General features: G+C 41.7%; 1 pseudogene; it reads right to left on the bottom strand.

Moving 5' to 3' along the window:
* LOC115113754 (leucine-rich repeat-containing protein 49-like) overlaps window positions 1-23,572 on the bottom strand; it is a 59,069-nt pseudogene extending 35,497 nt beyond the window's left edge.
* Window positions 23,573-27,346: the final 3,774 nt, after the last annotated feature.

Here is a 27,346-nt window from a genome sequence, read left to right as displayed (position 1 = left end):
AACCCGACTGAAAATCATACATTAGACTGTTTCTTGACATATTCATAAATTTGCTTATGTACAGTACAACTCTCTCCAGGATATTTGGTGTTATACTAAGGATAGATACAGGCCTATAATTCTCAGGGTCAGACTTTATCCCCTTCTTATACAGAGGTATAACTTTAGCTTGTTTCATGTCCCTGCGAAAGATGCCTTGTTCAAGAGAGAGATTAACAATATGCGTAATATAAGGGGCAATTTGCTCAGCAGAATCTCTAAGAAACCTTGCAGGAATATTATCTTTGGAGTATTTAAGCTCTGCTAGTATACTGGCTATTTTGTATGTTGCTACATTTGCAAAATAAGGAAAGAGTTTGGTTGAACCCCTAACTCGGAATAATACTTCTTGACTTGGTCGTTTCCATTCAAACTGGTGGGCAGCTTGCTAACTAGCTTGCTGGCAACAGAAGTAAAAAAATAAAAAAAAGAGTTGAATTATGTCACGGATCCCCCCGGTACTGCTGCTCATTCTGTTCACCAGTTCCGGAGGTCGATGTCACCGGCCTTCTAGGCTGTACTGAACTGTGTCATTACGCACACCTGGTTCCAATTCCTCACTGATTGTGTTTGTATAAATGTGCCCTTTGTTTCCCCATTGGGCTGTCGATTATGGTTCCTATATCCGTTGGTTGTGTGAGTACCTATGTGTTGTCTTAGCCTGTGTTTTGTGCATTGTGTATTACCGGTCTTGTGTCGTTCTATGAGCTTTACCCTCGCTCTTTTGTTTGGGTACATCCCAGTGTTTTGTATACGTGTTTGTTTTGGGTGTATTAAAGACCCGAATGATGTATTCCTGCGCCTGTCTCCAAATCCTTTACACCAGCGTGACAAATTAATTGGCAACCTCTGCATATACCATCTCCCCCCTGATGTTCAGTCCAATACTGTTTAGCTTGTTTTTGGTGGTACTACTACAGCCTAATTCCTTAAATGATTTCCAAAGATTTTTAGGGTTATTTGTTCTCAATGATTTTTATCAGCAAAGTAACCCCTCTTAGCTTCATCCATCCTGCTCTGTGCTTCATTTCTGTGGTGTTTATATAGGACCAAATCAGGTTGCTCTTGAGAGTTCTTACATTTCTTAAAGGCCTTATTCTCTGCTTTACTCAGATGTCTAATGGGAGCCATCACATGTGGTGAACATCAAGGAATCTACATTTAAAGGCTTCCCAGGCACTGTCTACCCCTACACTATCGAGCACAGGTGACCAGTCAATTTTACCAACTTGCTCCCTAAACAGTTCAACACAGTATTTTTTGAGTCCTCTGATTCTAACAGTTGTGACACTTAAATATATATTTTTAAAAATAGACTATTACTCCACTCTGCAATATTTAGAACTTATCAGACTAATATTTAAGTCAATCGTACTTTGCACTGTTTCACATACCCTGGTGGGATCTTTTATCATTTGGGTCAGAGCAAGTGATCTACAGAAGTGCATAAATACATTGTGGGTTGGTCTATCCTTTTGCAGACATCAGTATTGAAATCCCATAACACAATGATTTCCTTCACCATCACTAGTAGCAGCCCAACAGCTAACTGTCAGGCTAGCTGCCTGCAACCAGAACACTGGACCAAATCCAAGGGCACAGCTTAGAAAAAATAACATTAATAGTGCATGTTAGATTCAAATGTGTGCCTGGTGCAATAAACAGACAAAACTAGTACTGACCACACCAATAAAATATATAATACACTAAATAATATACAGTACTGTGAATTAGTCTAAATCATTTGTCCAGTATGTTAAGGCAGCTGAGTTCTCATAGATCAATATTACTTATGAATAGCTCATGCTGTAAGCATATGACCCAGATAGTAAAGTACACTAGAAGCCCATGAGATAGACACTGCGTTAACATCCAAGCGAAACATTAATGTCAAAATAATAAAGGACAGACCTCAACATGCCTTAATCTCTCATTCCACTCTACCACATGAAGGGCAAAGCTTGCATGGGGTCCGATTGATTTAAACATTAATATAATTCAAAAGTCTGATACTCATATTCCTTTTGTTTACGTTATGTTCATACCCTCTGGGCTCTAACACTCAATCATTATCAAAATGCATGTTTCCCTTGGAAAAAGATTAATGGCAAATGCAGGAGAAGGCTTCTAAAGCTGCAGCTAATGAGGATGAAACAAACTAAACAGGGCCAGGCACAGAATAGAACCAAACTCTCCTCGTCCCCCCGTATGGCCTGTTGCTGCACAATCCTGCTCAGCTACGGTGCTGACTTTTTCCACATTTTGTTGTTACAGCTTTATTCTAAAATGTATTAGTGTTATTTTCCCCTCATCAATCTACACACAATAACCCATAATGACAAAGCAAAAACTGTCTTTTAGACAATTTTGCAAATGTATTAACATTTTTCAACATCACATTTACGTAAGTATTCAGACCCTTTACTCAGTACCTTGTTGAATCACCTTTGGCAGCCCAAGTATTTTGGGGTATGATGCTACAAGCTTGGCACACCTGTATTTGGGGAGTTTCTCCCATTCTTCTCTGCAGATCCCCTCAAGCTCTGTCAGGTTGGATGGGGAGCGTCGCTGCACATCTATTTTCAGGTCTCTCCAGAGATGTTCGATCAGGTTTAAGTCTGGGCTCCGGCTGGGCCACTCAAAGGACATTCAGAGACTTGTCCCAAAGCCACTCCTGCGTTGTCTTGGATCTCTCTGTACTTTGCTCCGTTCATCTTTCCCTCGATCCTGACTAGTCTCCCAGTCCCTGCCGCATGCTTCACCGTAGGGATGGTGCCAGGTTTCTTCCAGACGTGACACTTGGCATTCAGGCCAAAGAGTTCAATCTTGTTTCTCATGGTCTGAGTCCTTTAGGTGCCTTTTGGCAAACTCCAAGCGGGCTGTCATGTGCCTTTTACTGAGTGGCTTCCGTCTGGTCACTATTCCAGAAATGCCTGATTGGTGGAGTGCTGCAGAGATGGTTGTCCTTCTGGAAGGTTCTTGCATCTCCACAGAGGAACTCTGGAGCTCTGTCAGAGTTACCATCTGGTTCTTGGTCACCTCCTTGGCCAAGGTCCTTCTCCCCCAATTGCTCAGTTTGGCCGGGCGGCCAGCTCTAGGAAGTCTTGGTGGTTCCAAACTACTTGCAACCTTCCAAACCTGAAGGTTGCAAGTTCAAATCCCTGAGCTGACAAGGTACAAGTCGTTCTGCCCCTGAACAGGCAGTTAACCCACTGTTCCTAGGCTGTCATTGAAAATAAGAATTTGTTATTAACTGACTTGCCTAGTTAAATAAAGGTAAAAAAATTTGAAAAAAAGAATGGAGGCCACTGTGTTCTTGGGGACCTTCAATGCTGCAGACATCTTTTGTTACCCTTCCCTAGATCTGTGCCTCTACAAAATGTTTTCTCGGAGCTCTACGGACATTCCCTCGACCTCGTGGCTTGGTTTTTGCTCTGACATGCACTGTCAACTGTGGGACCTTATATAGACAGGTGTGAGCCTTTCCAAATCATGTCCAATCAATTGAATTTACCACAATTAAGTTATAGAAACATCTCAAGGATGATCAATGGAAACAGGATGCACCTGAGCTGAATTTCGAGTCTTATAGCAAAGGGTTTGAATACTTATGTAAATAAGCTATCTGTTTTTATTTTGACAAAATTTGCAAACATTTCTAAAAACCTGTTTTGGCATTGTCATTATGGGGTATTGTGTGTAGAATTATTTGGTATTTATTTATTTAATTTCACCTTTATTTATTTATACAAGGCAGGCCAGTTGAGAACAAGTTCTCATTTACAACTGCGACCTGGCCAAGATAAAGCAAAGCAGTGCGACAAAAACAGCAACACAGTTACACATGGGATAAACAAACATACAGTCAATAACACAATAGAAAGTCTGTATACAGTGTGTGCAAATGAAGTAAGGAGGTAAGGCAATAAATAGGCCATAGTGGCGAAGTAATTACAATTGAGCAATTAACACTGGAGTGATAGATGTGCAGATGAGGATGTGCAAGTAGAAATACTGGTGTGCAAAAGAGCAGAAATTGATTTTTTTTCAATAAAGAGATGAGGTAGGTAGTTGGTTGGATGGGCTATTTACAGGTTGGCTGTGTACAGCTGCAGCGATCGGTAAGCTGCTCTGACAGCTGATGCTTGAAGTTAGTGAGGGAGATATAAGTCTACAACTTCAGTGATTTTTTTTTTGCAATTCGTTCCAGTCATTGGCAGCAGAGAACTGGAAGGAAAGGCGGCCAAAGAGGTGTTGGCTTTGGGGATGACCAGTGAAATATACCTGCTGGAGCGCGTGCTACGGGTGGGTGTTGCTATGGTGACCAGTGAGCTGAGATAAGGCAGAGCTTTACCTAGCAAAAACGTATAGATGACCTGGAGCCAGTGGGTTTGGCGACGAATATGTAGCGAGGACCAGCCAACGAGAGCATACAGGTCGCAATGGTGGGTAGTATATGGGGCTTTGGTGACAAAACGGATGGCCCTGTGATAGACTGCATCCAATTTGCTGAGTAGAGTGTTGGAGGCTATCTTGTAAATGACATCGCCGAAGTCAATGATCGGCAGGGTAGTCAGTTTTACGAAGGTATGTTTGGCAGCATGAGTGAAGGAAATAGGAAGCTGATTCTAGATTTAATTTTGGATTGGAGATGATATGAGTCTGGAATGAGAGTTTACAGTCTAGCCAAACACCTAGGTATTTATAGTTGTCCACATACTCTAAGTCAGAACCGTCCAGAGTAGTGATGCTAGACGGGCAGGAGGGTGCGGGCAGCAATCGGTTGAAGATCATGCATTTAGTTTTACTAGCGTTTAAGAGCAGTTGGAGGCCACAGAAGGAGTGTTGTATGGCATTGAAGCTCGTTTGGAGGTTTGTTAACATAGTGTCCAAAGAAGGACCAGATGTATACAGAATGGTGTCGTCTGCGTAGAGGTGGATTAAAGAATCACCTGCAGCAAGAGCGACATCATTGATATATACAGAGAAAAGAGTCAGCCTGAGAATTTAACCCTGTGGCACCCCTATAGAGACTGCCAGATGTCCGGACAACAGGCTCTCTGATTTGACACACTGAACTCTGTCTGAGATGTAGTTGGTGAACCAGGCGAGGCAGTCATTTGAGAAACCAAGGCTGTCGAGTCTGCCGATAAGAATACGGTGATTGACAGAGTCGAAAGCCTTGGCCAGGTCGATGAAGACGGCTGCAGAGACAGGTGCGAGGGAGGCTGTAACCTCTGCCATTTGCAACACTGCTTTTATAGGAACATTTCTCTACTGCTACTTGAGAACACACATTAACAGTACTGTCTGCTGCTGCATCCCCATAGTGACAGGAACGCTCTGCTCCTGAAATAAAGACATTAGTTGACTGTGCGCTCCCACTCACAGTGTCTCAGTGTCACATAGTAGGCTTTGAGGAGAACGCTGCAATGAATCCTTATAACATACATTTCTGCATGCTGAAAATGCAATTCATACCACAGTATGAGCACATAGTCTACCACACATACACCTGCTTCCCAGACTGAATATTCACCTCTGCTTCTCCGTCAGTGCAACAGCACTTCCAGCTCCGACCGTGGCTGAGTCTATATTTAGACACAGTCTCAGACAGAGTGATGTCATCACTGGGCTGATGTGGTGCATAAAAAAAGCCCACTGTCTGTCCACCACTGTCTATCTCATCTTCTAACAGCAGGGGACCAGAGACGAGGTGTGTCTGAACCTGGTGTCCGTCTCTCTCCTGCGTGTCCTTGGCTTCACCTCTACAGCTCAGCTCCACCCCAGCTATGCTGACAGCTGATGTATGTTAGATTTTCTCACACACTGAGGAGCTCCCCTAAAACCATTACTGTGCCAACACAGCCTCTCATAACCTCTGTCTCTGCTGCACGCAACAACACTACAAAGAGAAGCGCCAACAAACGTGTGTGTGTGTGTGAGAGAGAGAGAGATCCTTAGTAAGTGCTACTGGTGACCTGGTCATTCAATGGCTGAGGTTGCTTAAGTTACTTGTCTTTTAGAGAGTGCATACAATATACAGACTAAAACCATACAGAACAGTATCTCACCCATTCATCACAAACAAGTGTTACTCTGTTACCATCATCTCCAAACTGTTCCATTTTAGGTGTCATTTAGGATGGTTTTCTAGGGTAAACAAACGTTTCAGACATGTACTCTATGTAGCACAGTACCCAAAGGGTTATACATACAGAATGTCTAAAATACTGGCCTTCCATGTAATTGAGCCCAATGTTTAAGTGTAGGTTTAAACCTGTTTGGAAAAGTGCACTTCAATGTATTTGTCTTTCCCTTCAAGTCCTTTCCAAATATCCACTCTATTCCTCTCTAGAATGAAAAGGAAAACCTTTTAAGACACCTGAAAGTATCTGTGTTTAGTTTGCGCCTGCAATCCGGATAATGAAAGAGCCTTGAGAAAAATGCTGGAGGGTAGAATTTTTTCCAGTGAGGCCAATAAAACATTATATCCGATTATTAAAGGTAATTTCAGCAAAACTTCTAAGTGAGTAAACAGAAGCTGTAGTTGATAAGATGTGACATTTCTGTTTTTTTAAACAATTTTTCCAGCCTGGTCACGTGATACAAGTCAGGATTAGACGTCCATCCATGTCTGATGATGTCGGGAGATGACATAGAAACTGGCCACTAGAGGCAACCATGAGCGCTGTTACCTTTCGGTTTTGCTAAGGCGTTGTGGACAGGGATGGGAGATGGGAGTAAACATCTGCCTCAGGTACAAAAGTAGGTTGAATGTTTAAATCCAATTATATAAACCTTAATCCCCCCAAAAATTCACTCGGGGCCCCCTCCAGTATTGGGGAACAGCCCCCCCCCCCCCGTCTAATTCTGACGTGAGACTGAGAGCTTGTTGAATTTTCCAACATACCAAGTGAGGGAAGGGTTTGAGGGTGTCAGACTTGTATACAAATGAAGGACCTGTTTAGGCCTGTTTGTGCTCCTCTGTTGATCAGAAATACTATACTATAGAAACTTAGGGGGAGGGAATTTCTGTTTCAAAAATATCCTATTTAATTTCCACTGGAGTCAGCATGAGGAGGTGTTAATGAGCTAGCTATTTCCCCTTGGTAACCACCGTAGATGAATGACAGGAGGAAAAGTATGCTACTTCACTTTTGTTTTTTCTTGGTGAGACATGAAACAGAAATTCTTCTAAATGTGATACCAAGACAAACATCAAAATAAGGAAAACATGCAAAGGCTTGTGCCAGCAGCAGAGGATGATAACAAGATGAAAAAATAATCTGCAGCTAACATTATCATCTAAGAAGAAAATGATAAAAATGATCATCTCAATGTGTGAGAAGGTAGGGGGGCAGACACTGGCAACACCTTGAGGACTAGCTTAAGCCATCAGCTGTATACCAATGAGTGTGTAAATATCATACCACGACAGTTAGATGTGTGCATCTGTTTAATTGGCAGCACTAGCAACACAGCAGCATACTGTTCTTGCACAGTATATTGCAGAGTGGGGGGAACCATCTTCAACCATTACTGTGATGATAGAAGGGCCAAGCTGTTTGCGATCTTAGCACAGATCTGAATCACTATAGGCCTGAGCCATTACATCTGCACAGTGCATTAGTGTGAGCCCAAAGGATTAGACACGATCCAGCTGCTTCAGTTCAGAACAGCCAGGGCTCTGCTCTACCATCAGCCAGTCAGTAGCCCCTTCAGTATGTCATGCCTGCAGTCCCTCCACCAACCCCAGCCTGTGGCCCCTCAGATTTCAAAACCCAGCAGCTCTCAGTATGTATGCTATGTTGTGTGTATATACTGACATGTATGTGTAACTGATAGATGTACACACACACACACACAAGTTAATGTTTTTAAATATATATACACTACCGTTCAAAAGTTTAGAGTCACTTAGAAAGGTACTTGTTTTTGAAAGAAAAGCACATTTTTTGTCCATTAAAATAACATTAAATTGATCAAAAATACAGTGTAGACATTGTTAATGTTGTAAATGACTATTGTAGCTGGAAATGGCTGATTTTTAATGGAATATCTACATAGGCGTACAGAGGCCCATTATCAGCAACCACCACTCCTGTGTTCCTGTAAGAGGTGCGTAACTGGCTGCAGGGTAGTCAAGCGCAGGAGAGCAGAACTGGGTAACAACCGGAGCAGTTTAATGAGCAAAACAAACTGCACCCAGAACAACAAAATACAGGTTGAAATAAGCCGTAGCAAACCAGTCTGAAGTGCACATACACTTTACATAGACATGGGGGGAACGGAGGGTTATATGCACGTCAAGTAATGAGGGAATGTAAACCAAGTATGCGGGAAAACAAGACAAAACAAATGGAAAATGAAAGGTGGATCGGCGATGGCTAGAAGACCGGTGACGTCGACCGCAAACGCCGCCTGAACAAGGAGAGGAACCGACTTTGGCGGAAGTCGTGACAGTTCCAATGGCACGTTGTGTTAGCTAATCCAAGTTTATAATTTTAAAAGGCTAATTGATCATTAGAAAACCCTTTTGCAATTATGTTAGTACAGCTGAAAACTGTTGTCCTGGTTAAAGAAGCATTAAAACACTCCTTCTTTAGACTAGCTTAGACTACTGGAGCATCAGCATTTGTGTGACCGATTACAGGCTCAAAATTGCCAGAAACAAAGCACTTTCTTCTGAAACTCGTCAGTCTTGTTCTGAGAAATGAAGGCTATTCCATGCGAGAATCTGCAAAGAAACTGAAGATATCGTACAACGCTGTGTACTACTCCCTTCACAGAACAGCGCAAACTGGTGCTAACCAGAATAGAAAGAGGAGTGGGAGGCCCCGGTGCACAACTGAGCAAGAGGACAAGTAGTTTAGAGTGTCTAGTTTGAGAAACAGATGCCTCACAAGTCCTCAACTGGCAGCTTCATTAAATAGTACACGCAAGCATGGGGTGAAATCTCTTCAGATTACCTCAACAAAGTGATAACTAGAATGTCAAAGGTCTGCAAGGCTGTAATTGCTGCAAATGGAGGATTCTTTGACGAAAGCAAAGTTTGAAGGACACAATTATTATTTCAGTTAAAAATCATTATTTATAACCTTGTCAATGTCTTGACTATATTTCCTATTAATTTTGCAACTCATTTCATGCATGCTTTCATGGAAAACAAGGACATTTCTAAGTGACCCCAAACTTTTGAACAGTAGTGTAAATTGTAAAGTATTTTGTCTGCAATTTATTTTTCCAAGTAAGACTAGCTGTCCCCATTGGCCTCTCCTCTCCCTCACCACAGTGGAGATGCAGTTGCGTCTCAGGTTGATCTCGGTCAGTGAGTCCAGGCCCTGCAGGTTGTCCACCCTGGAGATGCAGTTCCCTGCCAAGTTCAACACGCGCAGCTCAGACAGGTGGGAGAGGTTCCCTATCTGGGAGATCTGAAGGCACAGGGAAACACAGACAGAAACATCACTGTGATAAACTGGTGAAATGTTCTCTTAAGTCATGACGAATGAAAGACTAGACTCACACCTTCAGGGGCTTGTCTTGAGGCTGTGCTGTTGTAAATATATTGGGGAGGTGATAGGGGCCATAAGGGTGATTTTCAGTGTTGAGAATATGCTCTGTGTTGTCTAAATCAAATGATGAGACATGCCAGTTCTGTTTGTTGTGCAAAATAAAACTTGAGTACAGCGGAGTAGAGCAGACACCTGTGTACCCTGATTTACTAGCCTAAGGCCATTCCATATTCTCTGCTAAAAACAGCCCAAAATAAATTACACCTTAAATTATACCTATCTTTGAATTTTTAACATACAATGTTACCATCCAATTCAACCCTCAACCCTCAATTTCGATGTGAAAACAAAGTCGGTATTCTCTTTGAACCATGAGTCCAAAAGGCATCCAAAATCCAAAAGGGTCAGTAGTAGTGAAATGTGGCCCTGGCCTCATTCTGGTTGAGGGGGAACTGTAGGGCCTCTTGTCAAAATGAAACAAACTACTTCAGGGCCCAGGGGATTCCCCGGTTGCTGCCTGTCTGTCAGTCTGAGTGTGGGGCTGTGAGGTGTGTGCCACTCAGACCTGTGTCCTCTCCATTTCAGGAAGAGGTCAGGGATGCTTCCCAAATGGCACCCTATTCCCTATGTAATGCACTACCTTTGACAAGGGCTCATATGGCACTTGTCAAAAGTAGTGCACTACATAGGGAATAGGATGCCATGTGGGATACAAGCCAGAACTAACTACTACTGAGGGGCTGGCTGTGGGGGTTCCCTTTCCCTTGATGATGATGATGATGATACACTGCATGTTACTCCGGGGTCAAAGGTTGAAAGGCTCCTGCAGTGAGCTTGATGCAAGTAGACATGAATCAAGACAGACTGAGTATGGTTGTTAGCTTAGGGCAGAATCTTTAAATGAACAGTGAACATCATTTAAAGGACAGAAGCTGCATAGAGCTCTAGCTAAAAGGGCCTCTACTTTTCCCTTCCATTTAGGGGAGGGAGGGGGGTGACAGCCTGCTCTCCACATCTAAAGCCCTTTCATGAGTGATACTGAGGCACACTCTTCTCTCTGACTCTCCTCATTCATAGCTTGACCAGACAGTGCTTTCATAGCCGAAGCACTCTAAGGCCAGTGCAACAGTGCTATGCTATGTTTTTCCATCTATGTAACATTGCAAGAATCTTAAACTTTCTATCCAAAAATTATGCAGAAGAATTCATCCATGCTTTTGTCACTTCCAGGTTAGACTACTGCAATGCTCTACTTTCTGGCTACCCGGATAAAGCCTGGATAAAGCACTAAATAAACTTCAACGGCTGCTAGAATCTTGACTAGAACCAAAAAATTTGATCATATTACTCCAGTGCTAGCCTCTCTATACTGGCTTCCTGTTAAGGCTAGGGCTCATTTCAAGGTTTTACTGCTAACCAACAAAGCATTACATGGGTTTGCTCCTGACTATCTTTCCGATTTGGTCCTGCCGTACATACCTACACATACGCTACGGTCACAAGACGCAGGCCTCCTTACTGTCCCTAGAATTTCTAAGCAAACAGCTGGAGGCAGGGCTTTCTCCTATAGTGCTCCATTTAAAAACATTTTTTAAAACATTTTATTTATTGAATATTCGAAATATACAATATACTTGCAGTGAAGCCACGAAGCCACTCAACAACTACATCATACCAGTCATCCAACAAATGCCCATTCAGAGCGACACACAGAAGCATCCAGGGTCAATGCCCTGCTCAAGGGCATGTTGACCAATCCAGGCCAAAAAACGTGAATCAGACCCCTCCAAGATCCCCAATAGCTGTTCCTCAACCATTCGAGATCCCTCCCAGTCCCCCCCAGGAAGAAAAATTAAATTAAATGAATTCCAATCCCCACCCCCAAGAACCCTCCAATGAACCAACAACCAAGAGAATGAACTAAAGAGAAAAAAGGAGAAGACAGAAGAAAACAGCAAAAAACAATGCAAAAAAAAAGTATTTAAAACAAAGGACATCAAGGACAACTAAAATCATAACAGCAATGCCAACTGTATGTTTGTGTGCATGTCTGGCATTATTACATGTATGTGTGTGTTCTTCTATGTGTTTATTTGAATGGGAGTGTGTGTATATGCATGTGTACAAACACCTGCACGGCATCAGCCTCAGGCAAACCGGCATTAGTTGTAAAAACACTGCCACTTAACTTTTATCTTTGACCATCATTCTATCTCTCACACAGCAACTCCACCCCCAGTTGTCTCCAATTCCACATTCCAACCCTCAGCTTCCCTCAGCCCATCCCATCTATCTCTGCTGGCCACCCACTTCGGGTTTCTAAGCAACACATATCTTCCAACTATGCTGTGATGTTTAACATACAATTTCAATCTATCTAATCAAATAGAATCCACAGCCTGCGAGTTGAAGATACATACATTTACTAAGAGTATTAGTATATTAGTAATTGACTGACCCGGTCTCTCCAGATCTCCTAACTATTAGTACTATTAGTACTATTTCTAGGGTCCATTTTAGATCAATGCTATGCATTTTCAGCCATTCCTGAACCTGAGACCAGAATCTATTGATTCTGTATCCTCACAACAAAATCTGCAGGGCTTCGATGATTTTATGCCCCAAATATTCAACATTTTGTTGGTGGCAAGAATTCTATATAATCATTTTAGCTGAAAAGCACGAAGTCTAGAATATTGCATTGTTTTATATATCAACTCATACCATGGAATCAGTACGTCAAAAATCTCTTCCCAACTATTTTGCAATCTGTTTGGCACAGTTGTCAACATCCTGGTCCTCAAATTAAACTGGTATACTTTCCTATTTATGCTATTTTTATTCCTTCGCTAGTTTTGATCCTTTATATTAGGCAGACAGACAAGTTCCCTACCTGCTCCTGCTGCCACCTGCCTCCTCCATTTTTGGGGCAATGCTGTAATCAATTGGTTGTACTCTTGGATTGAGCAGACCCTTCCGTACAATTCTGATAACTCCATGAAGGACATAACTCTACCATTCCAATTTACAATATCATTTAAGAACAAAATACCCTTTTCAAACATCTTTCGCATAAATACAGGTATTTTATCAACCAGCACATTAGAGTTCATCCATAATATTTGTTGTCATATTTGTCATGTCTTTTCAGGGGGATTAAATTAAAATTGTAGCCAGCTCTGCAATGCTTGATTGAAAAAGAGAGATACTTTGAAAAAAGTATAATTTCAATTAATCGAAAATGAGACATGACAATCAGCACAAAGGCAAAAAGGCCATTTTTAAACAATGGATGAGCTTTTCTTAGTAATCTACTTGAGAACCATTTAGGGTTCAAATAAAACTTTTGAATTAGTGAAGCTTTTAGAGAGAGGTTTAGTGTTTTTATATTTAATAATCTCAACCCACCCAATTCATATTCATTATATAGATAGGCACGTTTTATTTTGTCTGGTTTAGCGTCCCAGATAAAGCAAAATATTTTTGGCTCATATGATTTGAAAAACGAATCATCAGGAGTAGGCAGCGCCATAAGTAAGTGAGTAAACTGAGATATGACTAAGGAGTTAATCAAGGCAATTTTTCCATAAATAGACAGGTATTTACCTCTCCATGGTTGCAGGATCTTGTCTATTTTTACAAGTTTTCTATTGAAATTCATTGTGGAGAGCTTATTTATAGCTGTTGTGATATGAATACCGAGTATGTCTACTTCACCATCAGCCCATTTTATAGGTAAACTGCAGGGTAATGTAAAAGTGTTATTTTTTAAAGATCCAATACGTAATATTGTACACTAATCATAATTAGGTTTTAGTCCAGAGAGTACACAAAAGTTATCTAGATCTTCAATGACACATTGCAGGGATCAGCTTGCGGACTTGATATAAAACTTGAGTCATCGGCACACATGGACGCCTTTGTTTTTAAGCCTTGGATTTCTAATCCTCTAATGTTGTTTTTGAATCTGATTTTAATAGCTAGCATTTCGATGGCCATAACGAATAGATATGGTGACAGCGGACACCCTTGTTTAACTCCTCTTGACAATTCAAAACTCTCTGAGAAGTAGCCGTTATTTGCTATTTTACACCTGGGGTTGCTATACATTATTTTTACCCATTTTATAAGAGAATTACCGAAATTGATTTTTATAAATAAAATCCAGTCTTACTTTATCAAATGCCTTTTCAAAATCTGCTATAAATACCATTCCTGGCTTCTTATATGTTTCATGATATTCTATTACTTCTATTAGTTGTCGTATATTATCTCCAATGTGTCGTCCATGTAAGAAACCTGTCTGATCAGGATGAACAATACCTGGTAAAACCCATTTAATTCTGAGTGCTATGCATTTTGCTAGTATTTTTGGATCACAACATTGAAGTGTAAGGGGCCTCCAGTTTTTTTTAGATAGACTGGATCTTTATATTTGCCATCTGGGTCTTGTTTTAATAATAGAGAAATCAGACCTTCCTGCTGAGTACCTGATAGACTACCATTTCTACAGGAGTAGTTAAAACAATCTAACAATGGAGCTTTTAGTATATAAAAAAATACATGATATACCTCTACCGGTATGCCATCAAGCCCTGGGGTTTTTCCAGACTGAAAGGATTTAATAGCCTCAAAAAGTTCTTCCTCTGTAATTTGGCCTTCGCACTGATCTTTCTGTACATTTGTTCATTTTCCATTTTTTATATTATTTGGAAGGCACAGCCAGAAGTGGACTGGCCACCCCTCATAGCCTGGTTCCTCTCTAGGTTTCTTCCTATGTTCGGGCCTTTCTAGGGAGTTTTTCCTAGCCACCGTGCTTCTACACCTGCATTGCTTGCTGTTTGGGGTTTTAGGCTGGGTTTCTGTACAGCACTTTGTGACATCAGCTGATGTAAGAAGGGATTTATAAATACATTTGATTGATTATAAATACATTTTATTATAGCTGTCTATTTGTACAGTATGTTGTCCAGCTGCCAGTAGTGAATAGTAGAGGTGGTATCTCAGTTATGGAGTTCTGACAATAGGCCCAGGTGTATTAAGTCCCCCAAATGCCTCTCATAATACTGTTGTTATTGGACAGAGACCAGAGAGAAAGGCAAGAGACGTTGAGATTGAAACAACTTTTGTTATGACTGCTGACAAATACAACAGAGTGAGGTAATGTTCCACTCCAACTGAGGCTTCCCAGTGGTGTTCTCTTTGATTCACAGTTCCACCATGGCTCCAATGAAAAGCATTCTCTCTGTCTCAAGTCCACTTTAACACAAGTCAGAACATGGCTAAACTCATCTCAGCCCTGGCTGGGACTGGGACATCATCCTCTGCAAAGCTAAAAAAAGCCAGAGGGTCCACTCCACACTGGCTGTATCTTTCACTGAACAGTAATTTTACATCTCTCGTCAGGGCAGATTAGATCATCTCATCTGAAAATATTTAACTGGGTTATGTTACAGATAACTGTAGAACTGCTTTCTGTTGGGGTGGATCACGCATCCAAAATATGTTACAGTGTTTCCGCGCTCATTTTAAAGAGGAGGAACATGAGAGGTCAGGGCACTGTTGAAGTCTTAATGTCCTATAGGGACATTTGCTCTGCAGGCAGGGTCACATCTGTCCTTTATATGTCTTAAAATAAAAATGGCAAAGTGCATTGTAAGTTTCAAATAGTTTCATAATGAAGTTAAATATTGTCTGTTTGATGAATGATTCTGAATTTCTAATGTAATTCATTGTAGACATCATATACTGCTACTCCTTGCATTCCTGATACAATAAATGTAGTGCCATTCAAAAACTCTCAAGGGATAAAAAATGTTGTAGCCTTGTCCTCATTGAATAGCAGCCGTTATCGCTAGTGTCAACTAAATCAAATCAAATCAAATTGTATTTGTCACATACACATGGTTAGCAGATGTTAATGCGAGTGTAGCGAAATGCTTGTGTTTCTAGTTCCGACAATGCAGTGATAACCAACAAGTAATCTAACTAACAATTCTAAAACTACTGTCTTATACACAGTGTAAGGGGATAAAGAATATGTACATAAGGATATATGAGTGAGTGATGGTACAGAGCAGCATACAGTAGATGGTATCGAGTACAGTATATACATATGAGATGAGTATGTAGACAAAGTAAACAAAGTGGCATAGTTAAAGTGGCTAGTGATACATGTATTACATAAGGATGCAGTCGATGATGTAGAGTACAGTATATACGTATGCATATGAGATGAATAATGTAGGGTAAGTAACATTATATAAGGTAGCATTGTTTAAAGTGGCTAGTGATATATTTACATCATTTCCCATCAATTCCCATTATTAAAGTGGCTGGAGTTGGGTCAGTGTCAATGACAGTGTGTTGGCAGCAGCCACTCAATGGTGGCTGTTTAACAGTCTGATAGCCTTGAGATAGAAGCTGTTTTTCAGTCTCTCAGTCCCAGCTTTGATGCACCTGTACTGACCTCGCCTTCTGGATGATAGCGGGGTGAACAGGCAGTGGTTCGGGTGGTTGATGTCCTTGATGATCTTTATGGCCTTCCTGTAACATCGGGTGGTGTAGGTGTCCTGGAGGGCAGGTAGTTTGCCCCGGTGATGCGTTGTGCAGACCTCACTACCCTCTGGAGAGCCTTACGGTTGAGGGCGGAGCAGTTGCCGTACCAGGCGGTGATACAGCCCGCCAGGATGCTCTCGATTGTGCATCTGTAGAAGTTTGTGAGTGCTTTTGGTGACAAGCCGAATTTCTTCAGCCTCCTGAGGTTGAAGAGGCGCTGCTGCGCCTTCTTCACGACGCTGTCAGTGTGAGTGGACCAATTCAGTTTGTCTGTGATGTGTATGCCGAGGAACTTAAAACTTGCTACCCTCTCCACTACTGTTCCATCGATGTGGATAGGGGGTGTTCCCTCTGCTGTTTCCTGAAGTCCACAATCATCTCCTTAGTTTTGTTGACGTTGAGTGTGAGGTTATTTTCCTGACACCACACTCCGAGGGCCCTCACCTCCTCCCTGTAGGCCGTCTCGTCGTTGTTGGTAATCAAGCCTACCACTGTTGTGTCGTCCGCAAACTTGATGATTGAGTTGGAGGCGTGCGTGGCCACGCAGTCGTGGGTGAACAGGGAGTACAGGAGAGGGCTCAGAACGCACCCTTGTGGGGCCCCGTGTTGAGGATCAGCGGGGAGGAGATGTTGTTGCCTACCCTCACCACCTGGGGGCGGCCCGTCAGGAAGTCCAGTACCCAGTTGCACAGGGCGGGGTCGAGACCCAGGGTCTCGAGCTTGATGACGAGCTTGGAGGGTACTATGGTGTTGAATGCCGAGCTGTAGTCGATGAACAGCATTCTCACATAGGTATTCCTCTTGTCCAGGTGGGTTAGGCAGTGTGCAGTGTGGTTGAGATTGCATCGTCTGTGGACCTATTTGGGCGGTAAGCAAATTGGAGTGGGTCTAGGGTGTCAGGTAGGGTGGAGGTGATATGGTCCTTGACTAGTCTCTCAAAGCACTTCATGATGACGGAAGTGAGTGCTACGGGCGGTAGTCGTTTAGCTCAGTTACCTTAGCTTTCTTGGGAACAGGAACAATGGTGGCCCTCTTGAAGCATGTGGGAACAGCAGACTGGTATAGGGATTGATTGAATATGTCCGTAAACACACCGGCCAGCTGGTCTGCGCATGCTCTGAGGGCGCGGCTGGGGATGCCGTCTGGGCCTGCAGCCTTGCGAGGGTTAACACGTTTAAATGTCTTACTCACCTCGGCTGCAGTGAAGGAGAGACCGCATGTTTTCGTTGCAGGCCGTGTCAGTGGCACTGTATTGTCCTCAAAGCGGGCAAAAAGTTATTTAGTCTGCCTGGGAGCAAGACATCCTGGTCCGTGACTGGGCTGGGTTTCTTCTTGTAGTCCGTGATTGACTGTAGACCCTGCCACATGCCTCTTGTGTCTGAGCCATTGAATTGAGATTCCACTTTGTCTCTGTACTGACGCTTAGCTTGTTTAATAGCCTTGCGGAGGGAATAGCTGCATTGTTTATATTCGGACATGTTACCAGACACCTTGCCCTGATTAAAAGCAGTGGTTCGCGCTTTCAGTTTCACGCGAATGCTGCCATCAATCCACGGTTTCTGGTTTGGGAATGTTTTTATCGTTGCTATGGGAACGACATCTTCGACGCACGTTCTAATGAACTCGCACACCGAATCAGCGTATTCGTCAATATTTTCATCTGACGCAATACGAAACATGTCCCAGTCCACGTGATGGAAGCAGTCTTGGAGTGTGGAGTCAGCTTGGTCTGACCAGCGTTGGACAGACCTCAGCGTGGGAGCCTCTTGTTTAAGTTTCTGCCTGTAGGCAGGGATCAACAAAATGGAGTCGTGGTCAGCTTTTCCGAAAGGGGGCGGGGCAGGGCCTTATATGCGTCGCGGAAGTTAGAGTAACAATGATCCAAGGTTTTACCACCCCTGGTTGCGCAATCGATATGCTGATAAAATTTAGGGAGTCTTGTTTTCAGATTAGCTTTGTTAAAATCCCCAGCTACAATGAATGCAGCCTCCGGATAAATGGTTTCCAGTTTGCAAAGAGTTAAATAAAGTTTGTTCAGAGCCATCGATGTGTCTGCTTGGGGGGATATATACGGCTGTGATTATAATCGAAGAGAATTCTCTTGGAAGATAATGCGGTCTACATTTGATTGTGAGGAATTCTAAATCAGGTGAACAGAAGGATTTGAGTTCCTGTATGTTTCCTTCATCACACCATGTCTCGTTAGTCATGAGGCATACGCCCCCGCCGCTCTTTTTACCAGAAAGATGTTTGTTTCTGTCGGCGCGATGCGTGGAGAAACCCGTTGGCTGCACCGCATCGGATAGCGTCTTCCCAGTAAGCCATGTTTCCGTGAAGCAGAGAACATTGCAGTCTCTGATGTCCCTCTGGAATGCTACCCTTGCTCGGATTTCATCAACCTTGTTGTCAAGAGACTGGACATTGGCAAGAAGAATGCTGGGGAGTGGTGCGCGATGTGCCCTTGTCCGGAGTCTGACCAGAAGACCGCTACGTTTCCCTCTTTTTCGGAGTCGTTTTCTTGGGTCGCTGCATGCGATCCATTCCGTTGTCCTGTTTGTAAGGCAGAACACAGGATCCGCGTCGCGGAAAACATATTCTTGGTCGTACTGATGGTGAGTTGACGCTGATCTTATATTCAGTAGTTCTTCTCGACTGTATGTAATGAAACCTAAGATGACCTGGGGTACTAATGTAAGAAATAACACGTAAAAAAACAAAAACCTGCATAGTTTCCTAGGAACGCGAAGCGAGGCGGCCATCTCTGTCGGCGCCGGAAGTACTAGATAGTACTAGATACAGAGGATCATATTGTGAGCACAATCCATCACTCAACCAATGGAAGGACAGGTTATTTAACAATATGATGTCATCCTCTAACTCCAGGACCTGGTCAATGGGCTTGAATGTCCTTCCTTCCCAAAGAGGATATTCCTCTTGAACATTTCCAACAAACTGGAAATACGACAACTTCTTATCCCCAGAGCACATCTCCCTTCTGGGTAAAACGAGAGGCCAGGCAGGGGTAATTTGAAATAAGGGCAGAAATGATCCCTTATTTGTGGTCATACATAGGTGACTTAAACACTGCTGTGCTTTGGGAAGTACAAATGTGGTAAGGGAAAGAGGAAGACACAGTATGTTTCGTGGTCAGAAGTCACTGGAAAACAACGGCTGCTGGGTAGATTAACAGAAACCAATGTTTAATTGGGAATGAGAGGATGAGACACATGAAAAAGAGCAGCCGGAGTCAGAGAGAGGAGTCTCACAGGGACTTTGGGTTGACTTTCACTGGAGCAATGTGGGCGATATACTGGCAGCACCTTTCAAACAACCAGCACTGCGGACAGATTACTTTTCAATCCTATCCTCTTTTTACAGGTGCTGGCAAAATCCTGATTTGACACCAGCATTACTGTGATCCCCTCTCTTCACAGGCTTTTAATACGTTGTGACAGCAGCCAGATCATACTGTAGGCCTATCTAAGGAGAAAAGCTCATCAAATCGGCCTTCGCTCAACTTACCATTCATGAGTTGTAGAACAGCTTTATCAAGTTTTCCTTCATTGTAAAAGGAACAGAAATAGCCTTGCCTGTTAGAGAAATTACAGTAATTGAAGAAGAACTGTAAGGTAACCCAGAGCAAGACTGGGATGTGTGGGAGTAAGCTCCTAAATATGTTTTAATTTGGTAAAGTACTCAAGTAACAATGGCTGAGAGAGCACTGAGTTTCAACTAAAAGTACAAATATAACTCACTGCCTTCACACGACTGAATATAGAATGTACTCAAAAGCCTCACAACAGGAACTAATGCGTTTGCTTTCCTGCAGCCAAGCCTGCTTGAGCTTAACTGTAGGGGCCCAGAGTCAGTGACGTAGTAACCAACCTGCAGTATGGGGGAGGTGGTAGTGCCTCTCTGCTCTTACTGAACCTCACAGCTAAATATCACAGTCCCCCAATGGTCACAGTATTGCAAACAACATCACAGACAATAAATGCATGTGGGTGTATATTTAGAGAACAAAAAGGAATGTAAGTGAAGTTATAATTTTCTAAAGGTTTGAAACATGGTACCTGATTGCCATGCAAATCCAGAATATCTAGTTTAGTCAGGTTATCCAGACTGCATATCCTCTGGATTCTGCAAAACATTAAACAGACAATAATATTAACATCATCCTCTCTGGTATTCTATACAAGATATCTCTCCTATAACACAACGTTACTATGACAAAGAGCTGGTATCCCATCTGCTAACTGAATGGTTACCAGGCACAGGAAATGGGATTGTCAAAGAGAGGTAGGAATTTATTTTCTACTGATGGGAAGTTGACTGTTTTCCACTGTCCTGTCGTCCAGAATTGTCTATACAGACCAAACCGTAACTTAGGGAAGTTAGGTTACAGTCCCCTGGAAATTCTATCAGAAACCTAAATCTGTGGTATGCTTTGCTTTACATGGCTCTCGACCTTCGCCTTTCCCGAGTCCGTATGGGAGTTGCAGCAATGGGACAAGACTGTAAATACCAATTGGATATCACGAATTTGGGGAGAAATTCGCGGACTGTTCTGAAAGTGGGTTCTAAAAAGACAAATGTCAGGTTTTACAGATTCTGGAACAAAACCAGACCTCAGCGATGGGATCCCGGTTAGGGAGAGAGTTTGGCTGGCAGGGATGTCCTGGTCCCACCTCGCTCTAGCGATTCCTGTGGTGGGCCGGGCGCATGCACACTGACACGGTCGCCAGGTGTAAGGTGTTTCCTCCGACACATTGATGTGGCTGGCTTCCGGGTTAAGCAGGCATTGTGTCAAGAAGCATTGCGGCTTGGTTGGGTTGTGTTTCAGAGGACGCATGGCTCTCGACCTTCGCCTTTCCCGAGTCCGTATGGGAGTTGCAGCAATGGGACAAGACTGTAAATACCAATTGGATATCACGAATTTGGGGAGAAAAAGGGGTAAAAGTATTTTTCTCATCTGTCCTTCAAACTGTCCTTCAAACCATGCACTGTAAAAGCACTGAAATGAGTGGGAGCTCCTATCCTATTTTTCTGTTTGTATGCTGGAGAGACGTAACACAAACCTGTTCTTACCCAGCATAAGCACTCTGAGAGAGGCCAGGGCTGAGATGCCAGACATCTGGGAGATGTGGTTGTCATACAGGTCTAGGAAGGCCAGGTGCCGCAGATGAGACAGATTGTGGATGTGCGTGATGAGGTTGTGCTGAAAGATAAGCAGCCGCAGCCTACCCATGCCCTCCAGCAGGGGACACTCCTCCAGACAACGCCTGACACTCAAAACACAAAAGCATTGTCAACAACACCACTCTGTGAGAGGATGACCCTGTATTATCTTGTTATGATGCAGAGGAGAGAGGGCTCACAGTAAAGAAGGTACATGCCACTTGATACCACACTGTCTGCCAACACTGGCACGCAGGGTTCAGGATATCTCATTATTCTAAGTGGATGAGGCTATGGATATGGTTTATTGTTGACTAGTCTCTGCCGAGTCCCCAACAAACGGATGATCCGGTTTTCAGGGGAATTGGAAAGAGAGCCTGTGACAGGACTTGTTCAGTTGCCAAACGTTCTCGAACGTTGCAGATAGAAATGCCGTGAATAGAGCTGATGTGATTCCTTATTCTACATATCAGAGATGCAAGTTTGATCTACATAGCCTATTTCTATCTGAATGTTCTAAAACGTTCAATCCTGCTGAACGTGCCCAGCCACACTCCATCTTAACTCCTCCTCCAAATTTACTGGATTGCTTGAATAGTGCAGAAGAGAACTTCCCCCGACAGTTTTTCTTCTTCTCATCAAGACCAGTATGTAGAGGATCTAGTTTCAGGTGTTTCTTTTATGCCTGCAATGTTGACATGCACTTGTCAGAGGGCAGGATCATCTTTATGAGGGACTTTGCTGCACCCTACTGGTTAATCCAAGCAATTGCAAAAGTAGCATTCTATTGCATGACAGTGTACTGAGAAACTCAACAAAGACCACTGAACAAACAAAGCCATGAGTGTTTTAGCCTACCTGTCCAAATCTATTCACTCAGGACTCAAAGCACAATCATCACAGGAACGAAAGGCAATTGGAAAACCAGAGAGAGAATTCTCACTCAATGTTATGGCATCACCTGGTCCTGTTACAAAGACACATTTGTTCAGAAAAGCATTTTTCATAATAATCAGGATTTACATGTCCAGAAATGTTTAACTTGAGCACAGAGCAGAATGTTCCATTAGACTGCCTTTGATCCATGAAAAAAAGCAGGGGGGCTGGCACTGCTGAAGAGAGGGGGAGGATCCTGAGGGCGGCCACTCACCAGTTGGCAGGGTGAGGGGTGAGGTACTGTGGGAGTAGATGGCCCCTGCACTGTGGGTTGCTCTCCTAGGCTTCACTCTGTGTGGCTGTGGCCCCGGGTCCCCAGTCAGCCCACTGGGTAGAGCAGCAGCTGGGAGTAGGAGGGGACACTCAGGGCCCATAAACTCACTGACAAACGCTGGCACAGGGCCTGCCACGGCCACTGTGTGCATTAGGCCTGCTGTCTGGAGAGAAAAGTAAATGGTAAGACAGAGACAGGTCACAGTGTCTTGTAATTTAGTCAGGTGGTACCTTGTCTTGGTGGAATCATTTTCATGGTGTCCATGTTTATCTCTTTTGTAAAGTCTTTAGACCATCGGACGTCCAGCTGTCAAATAAAACATTTAATGACTTAGAAATATAGAATGATGATAATTAAAAGGCACTCAAGACACAATGTCATGCTTTCCATGTTCATGCATTGTCTCATTAAAAATATCATTTGGGGAATGGGGACATGAGTATAAACACAACTCCTCACTCTGGATCTCCCTACAAACGCAAACTCACTGGTCTCTGAACATTTCTCTCTATTTGAGAGTTCACTGCTGTAAAGTGCAGTTTATAGCTGTTGACCTGTGGGGAATGACAGATAAGGATGAGGCAACATAAGACTGGCAATTGTAACAATAGGGTGACAACAACAAAGCCAAGACCACTTGATAATATTCATTCATTTGTGGAGCAACAACATGCAACCCAGCCACTGTAACGTCAGCTAGATAGATAGCAATCTTGCTCATTTATGTGACTGTTACAGAGTTGCATTACCTTTCTGGATAAGCTAACTAGCTTGCTAACTCTTGCCTTATAAAGACAGAGAGGAAGTAAAGATTATTTATTGTGGACACGTCGTTCTTACCGTGGGAGAAAGACACCTTTCTATAATGGCTGTATTGTTGTTGGTCTGTTGTCTTTGTGGCCGCATTTTTGCTAGTGTTACCATGTTGCTAGCCAGTCAGCTTGCTATAATGTGGCTAACTAAACAGTTTTGTTGGTTGTTTACCGTCAATGTTTAATCTTTTAAAATGTAAAAATGGCTCATCATGACACTGACGCAGCACTCACTTCCCTGGCAACGGCCATCGTTTCTATGGAAACGACACCACGTCTAAATTGGTTACGCCACATCCTGTCTCAATATAAGACATTCCGCCAACAACCCTAGAAATGAAAGGTTCCTCTTGTAGAATAACCGGTATAATATGAAATGAAATAGAATAGAATGGAATAGATCATTATTGTTCATTTGGTTAGTACTGAAAATCCAACTTCTGCCTAATCGACTTTTTACATGTCTTCTACTCTGCATTCCACTATACTGTTATCCCCGGAGCTAAAGCCTAGGTCTTAGGTTAACGCTACCTTTTATCAAGTCTCAGGCAAGGTTTTTTTTAAAATATATATATATATATATATATATATATATATATTAATAACAAATCAATACATAAAGCACATGAGGGAACACAAGCATACATAGATTACAAACAATAGACAATCGAGCTAGGGGGTACAATATCACATTACAATTACACAAGGACCTTAAGGGACATGCATATACTTACAATTCTAACAGCTTTTTTGTTAGTAGAGCATTTAACCGTCTTAAAATACAGTTCAATTTATTTTTGTAGGGTACGAAAATGTGGTTTTCTGTTTGTAAATTTACATTTGTGTATATGAAATTTGGCCAAAAGAATAATGAAATTAATTACATAAAAATGATTCCGCTTATTTCTATTGTATGTAAAGAATCCAAACAGTACATCTCTCCACAATAGTGTAAAATCTTCATAAATGTGTTCAATTATAAACCTACTGATGTCTTGCCACAGTTTTCTTACATGCATACAATGCCAAAAAAGATGCAAAACTGTTTCTGGGTGGTCATTACAAAAGGAGCAATTTGAGTTGATGTTTTCCTTAAACTTCTTCATATAGTGGTTGGCAGGATAATATTTATGAATAATTTTAAAGGAAACTTCCTTAATTTTGTTAACAAGTAGGTATGTGTGTGGCAACATCCAAACTTTTTTCCAACAGATATGATCAATAAATCCATTCCAATAAGGCATGACATAAGGTATAGATACAACATCCTGCTGAAACAAGGATCGTATCACTCTGTTGTTGAATGGACCAAAATAGAAAAAATCTTTCCTACTGATGAGTCAACAGGGTCAATAGAAGGTAGGCTCTGAGGGTCAGGTCTTGACATGTTCCTGAATAACATAGCAACACCTGAGGGAATGGCATCTAAAACAATTGCAAAATCTTTAGGTGTTACAGGGACCTTGTAAAGTGATAAGAATTCTTTATAACTGAGTAAAAGACCCTCTGCATTTACCAGTTGGCTCACCAATAGGATATTATTTCGGAACCAATATTCTAAAAACAGAGAGGTATTTTTATACAATATATCCCGATTATTCCATATATAATATCTGTGTGGAGAAGAATTGTGTTTATAAATTAAGGACCATAACAAGAAAACCTGCCGATGAAAAGCAGAAAGTTTAAAATATGGCACCTCACCTAGATTTGAGTTAAAGAGAGGAATTAGGCAAGGTTGTCCTATCTCTCCGTACCTTTTTTTTTATTAATCACCCAACTTCTTGCAAATTCTTTAAATAATAGTCCTGTACAAGGTATTTCCATAGCTGGTAAAGAAATTATTATAAGCCAGCTGGCTGACGATACTACACTTTTCCTGAAAGACGCTAACCAAATTCCCATATCGATCAATGTGATACAATCCTTTTCCAAAGCGTCTGGTCTATATCTTAACATTAAGAAATGTGAACTCATGGCTGTCAAAGATTGTGTGACACCTTCATATTATGGTATTCCAGTAAAAGAAGAACTTACATATTTAGGCATAACCATTACAAAGGATAAGAAGTCTAGAGGCTTACTAAATTTTAACCCTCTTATTAAAAAACCCTAAAAGAAGCTAAATCAATGGCTACAGAGGGACTTATCTTTAAAAGGTAGAGTCCTAATAACCAAGGCTGAAGGTATCTCTAGACTAACATATGGCACTCTATCTTTATATCTTGACAGTAAAATAAGCAAGGAGATAGACCAGATGCTTTTCAACTTTCTTTGGAGAAACCATACCCATTACATTAGGAAAACTGTTGTAATGAACACTTGGTGGACTGAATTTTAAATAATACTTTTAAGATCAATTGGATAAAACAATTCCTAAGAAGACCCACTTCTATCTGGAATTTTATTCCTCATCATGTCTTCTCTACTTTTGGTGGTCTTAACTTCATGTTGTTTTGCAATTATAATATTGACAAAGTTCCAGTGAAACTTTCTGCTTTTCATCGGCAGGTTTTCTTGTCATGGTTCTTAATTTCAATTTTTTCCACACAGATATTTATATGGAATAACACACCCCGCTCCTCCGCTCTCTCCATTTTTCTCCAAGACCATGGTGCAGATGTGAGGGGAATTAGTACCTCCAGGCTCTGAATACACCCAAACAAGGGATATATTGTTTGAGGAAAAAAGTCAAAACTTCTTTGCCCCCAATTTTTAGTCAATCATATTCCGGAGGTTCAGGAATACCTAGGATAGGATAAAGAAATAAAATATTTAGATGCACTATTGTAAAGTGGCTGTTCCACTATGTCTTAAGGTGAAGCACCAACTGGTAAATGCTTAAAGTAAATGTAAATGTATATTGTCTTTGTTTTTAGAATATTGGTTCCAAATAATATTATTGGTGAGCCAACTGGTAAATAGGGTCTTTTAAGTTATAAAGAATTCTTATCACTTTACAAGGTCCCTGTAACACCTAAAGATTTTGCAATTGTTTTAGATGCCATTCCCTCAGGTGTTGCTATGTTATTCAGGAACGTGTCAAGACCTGACCCTCAGAGCCTACCTTCTATTGACCCTGTTGACTCATCAGTAGGAAAGATTTGTTTCTCTTTTGGTCCATTCAAGAACAGAGCGATACGAACCTTGTTTCAGCAGGATGTTGTATCTATACCTTATGTCATGCCTTATTGGAATGGATTTATTGATAATATCTCTTGGAAAAAAGTTTGGATATTGCCACACACATACCTACTTGTTAATAAATTTAAGGAAGTTTCCTTTAACATTATTCATAAATATTATCCTGCCAACCACTATATGAAGAAGTTTAAGGACAACATCAACTCAAATGGCTCCTTTTGTAATGACCACCCAGAAACAGTGTTGCATCTTTTTTGGCATTGTATGCATGTAAGAAAACTGTGGCAAGACATCAGTAGGTTTATAACTGAACACATTTATGAAGATTTTACACTATTGTGGAGAGATGTACTGTTTGGATTCTTTACATACAATAGAAATAAGCTGAAACATTTTTATGTAATTAATTTCATTATTCTTTTGGCCAAATTTCATATACACAAATGTAAATTTACAAACAGAAAACCACATTTTCGTACCCTACAAAAATAAATTGAACTGTATTTTAAGACGGTTAAATGCTCTATTAACAAAAAAGCTGTTAGAATTGTAAGTATATGCATGTCCCTTAAGGTCCTTGTGTAATTGTAATGTGATATTGTACCCCCTAGCTCGATTGTCCATTGTTTGTTATCTATGTATGCTTGTGTTCCCTCATGTGCTTTATGTATTGATTTGTTGTTAATAAAATTAAAATTTTAAAATCTGGGTCACGCCACCAATTTGACAAGAATGTGTTAGCCTGCTGAGCTAAACCATAGGTCTCCGGTTTCAGGCAAGGTTAGGCTATCACGCACCTAACAGCCTCCATTATTCATTTGCATGAGCGATACAAGTAAGGAAGTAATCCAAAAAACAGATTTCAGACCGAGGTAAAGACAGTTTCAAGT

Source organism: Oncorhynchus nerka, linkage group LG28, assembly GCF_034236695.1.
Source record: "Oncorhynchus nerka isolate Pitt River linkage group LG28, Oner_Uvic_2.0, whole genome shotgun sequence".
NCBI classification, from domain to species: domain Eukaryota; kingdom Metazoa; phylum Chordata; class Actinopteri; order Salmoniformes; family Salmonidae; genus Oncorhynchus; species Oncorhynchus nerka.
Note: the sequence above shows the minus strand (reverse complement) of the source record. Positions and strands in the feature narration are given on the sequence as shown.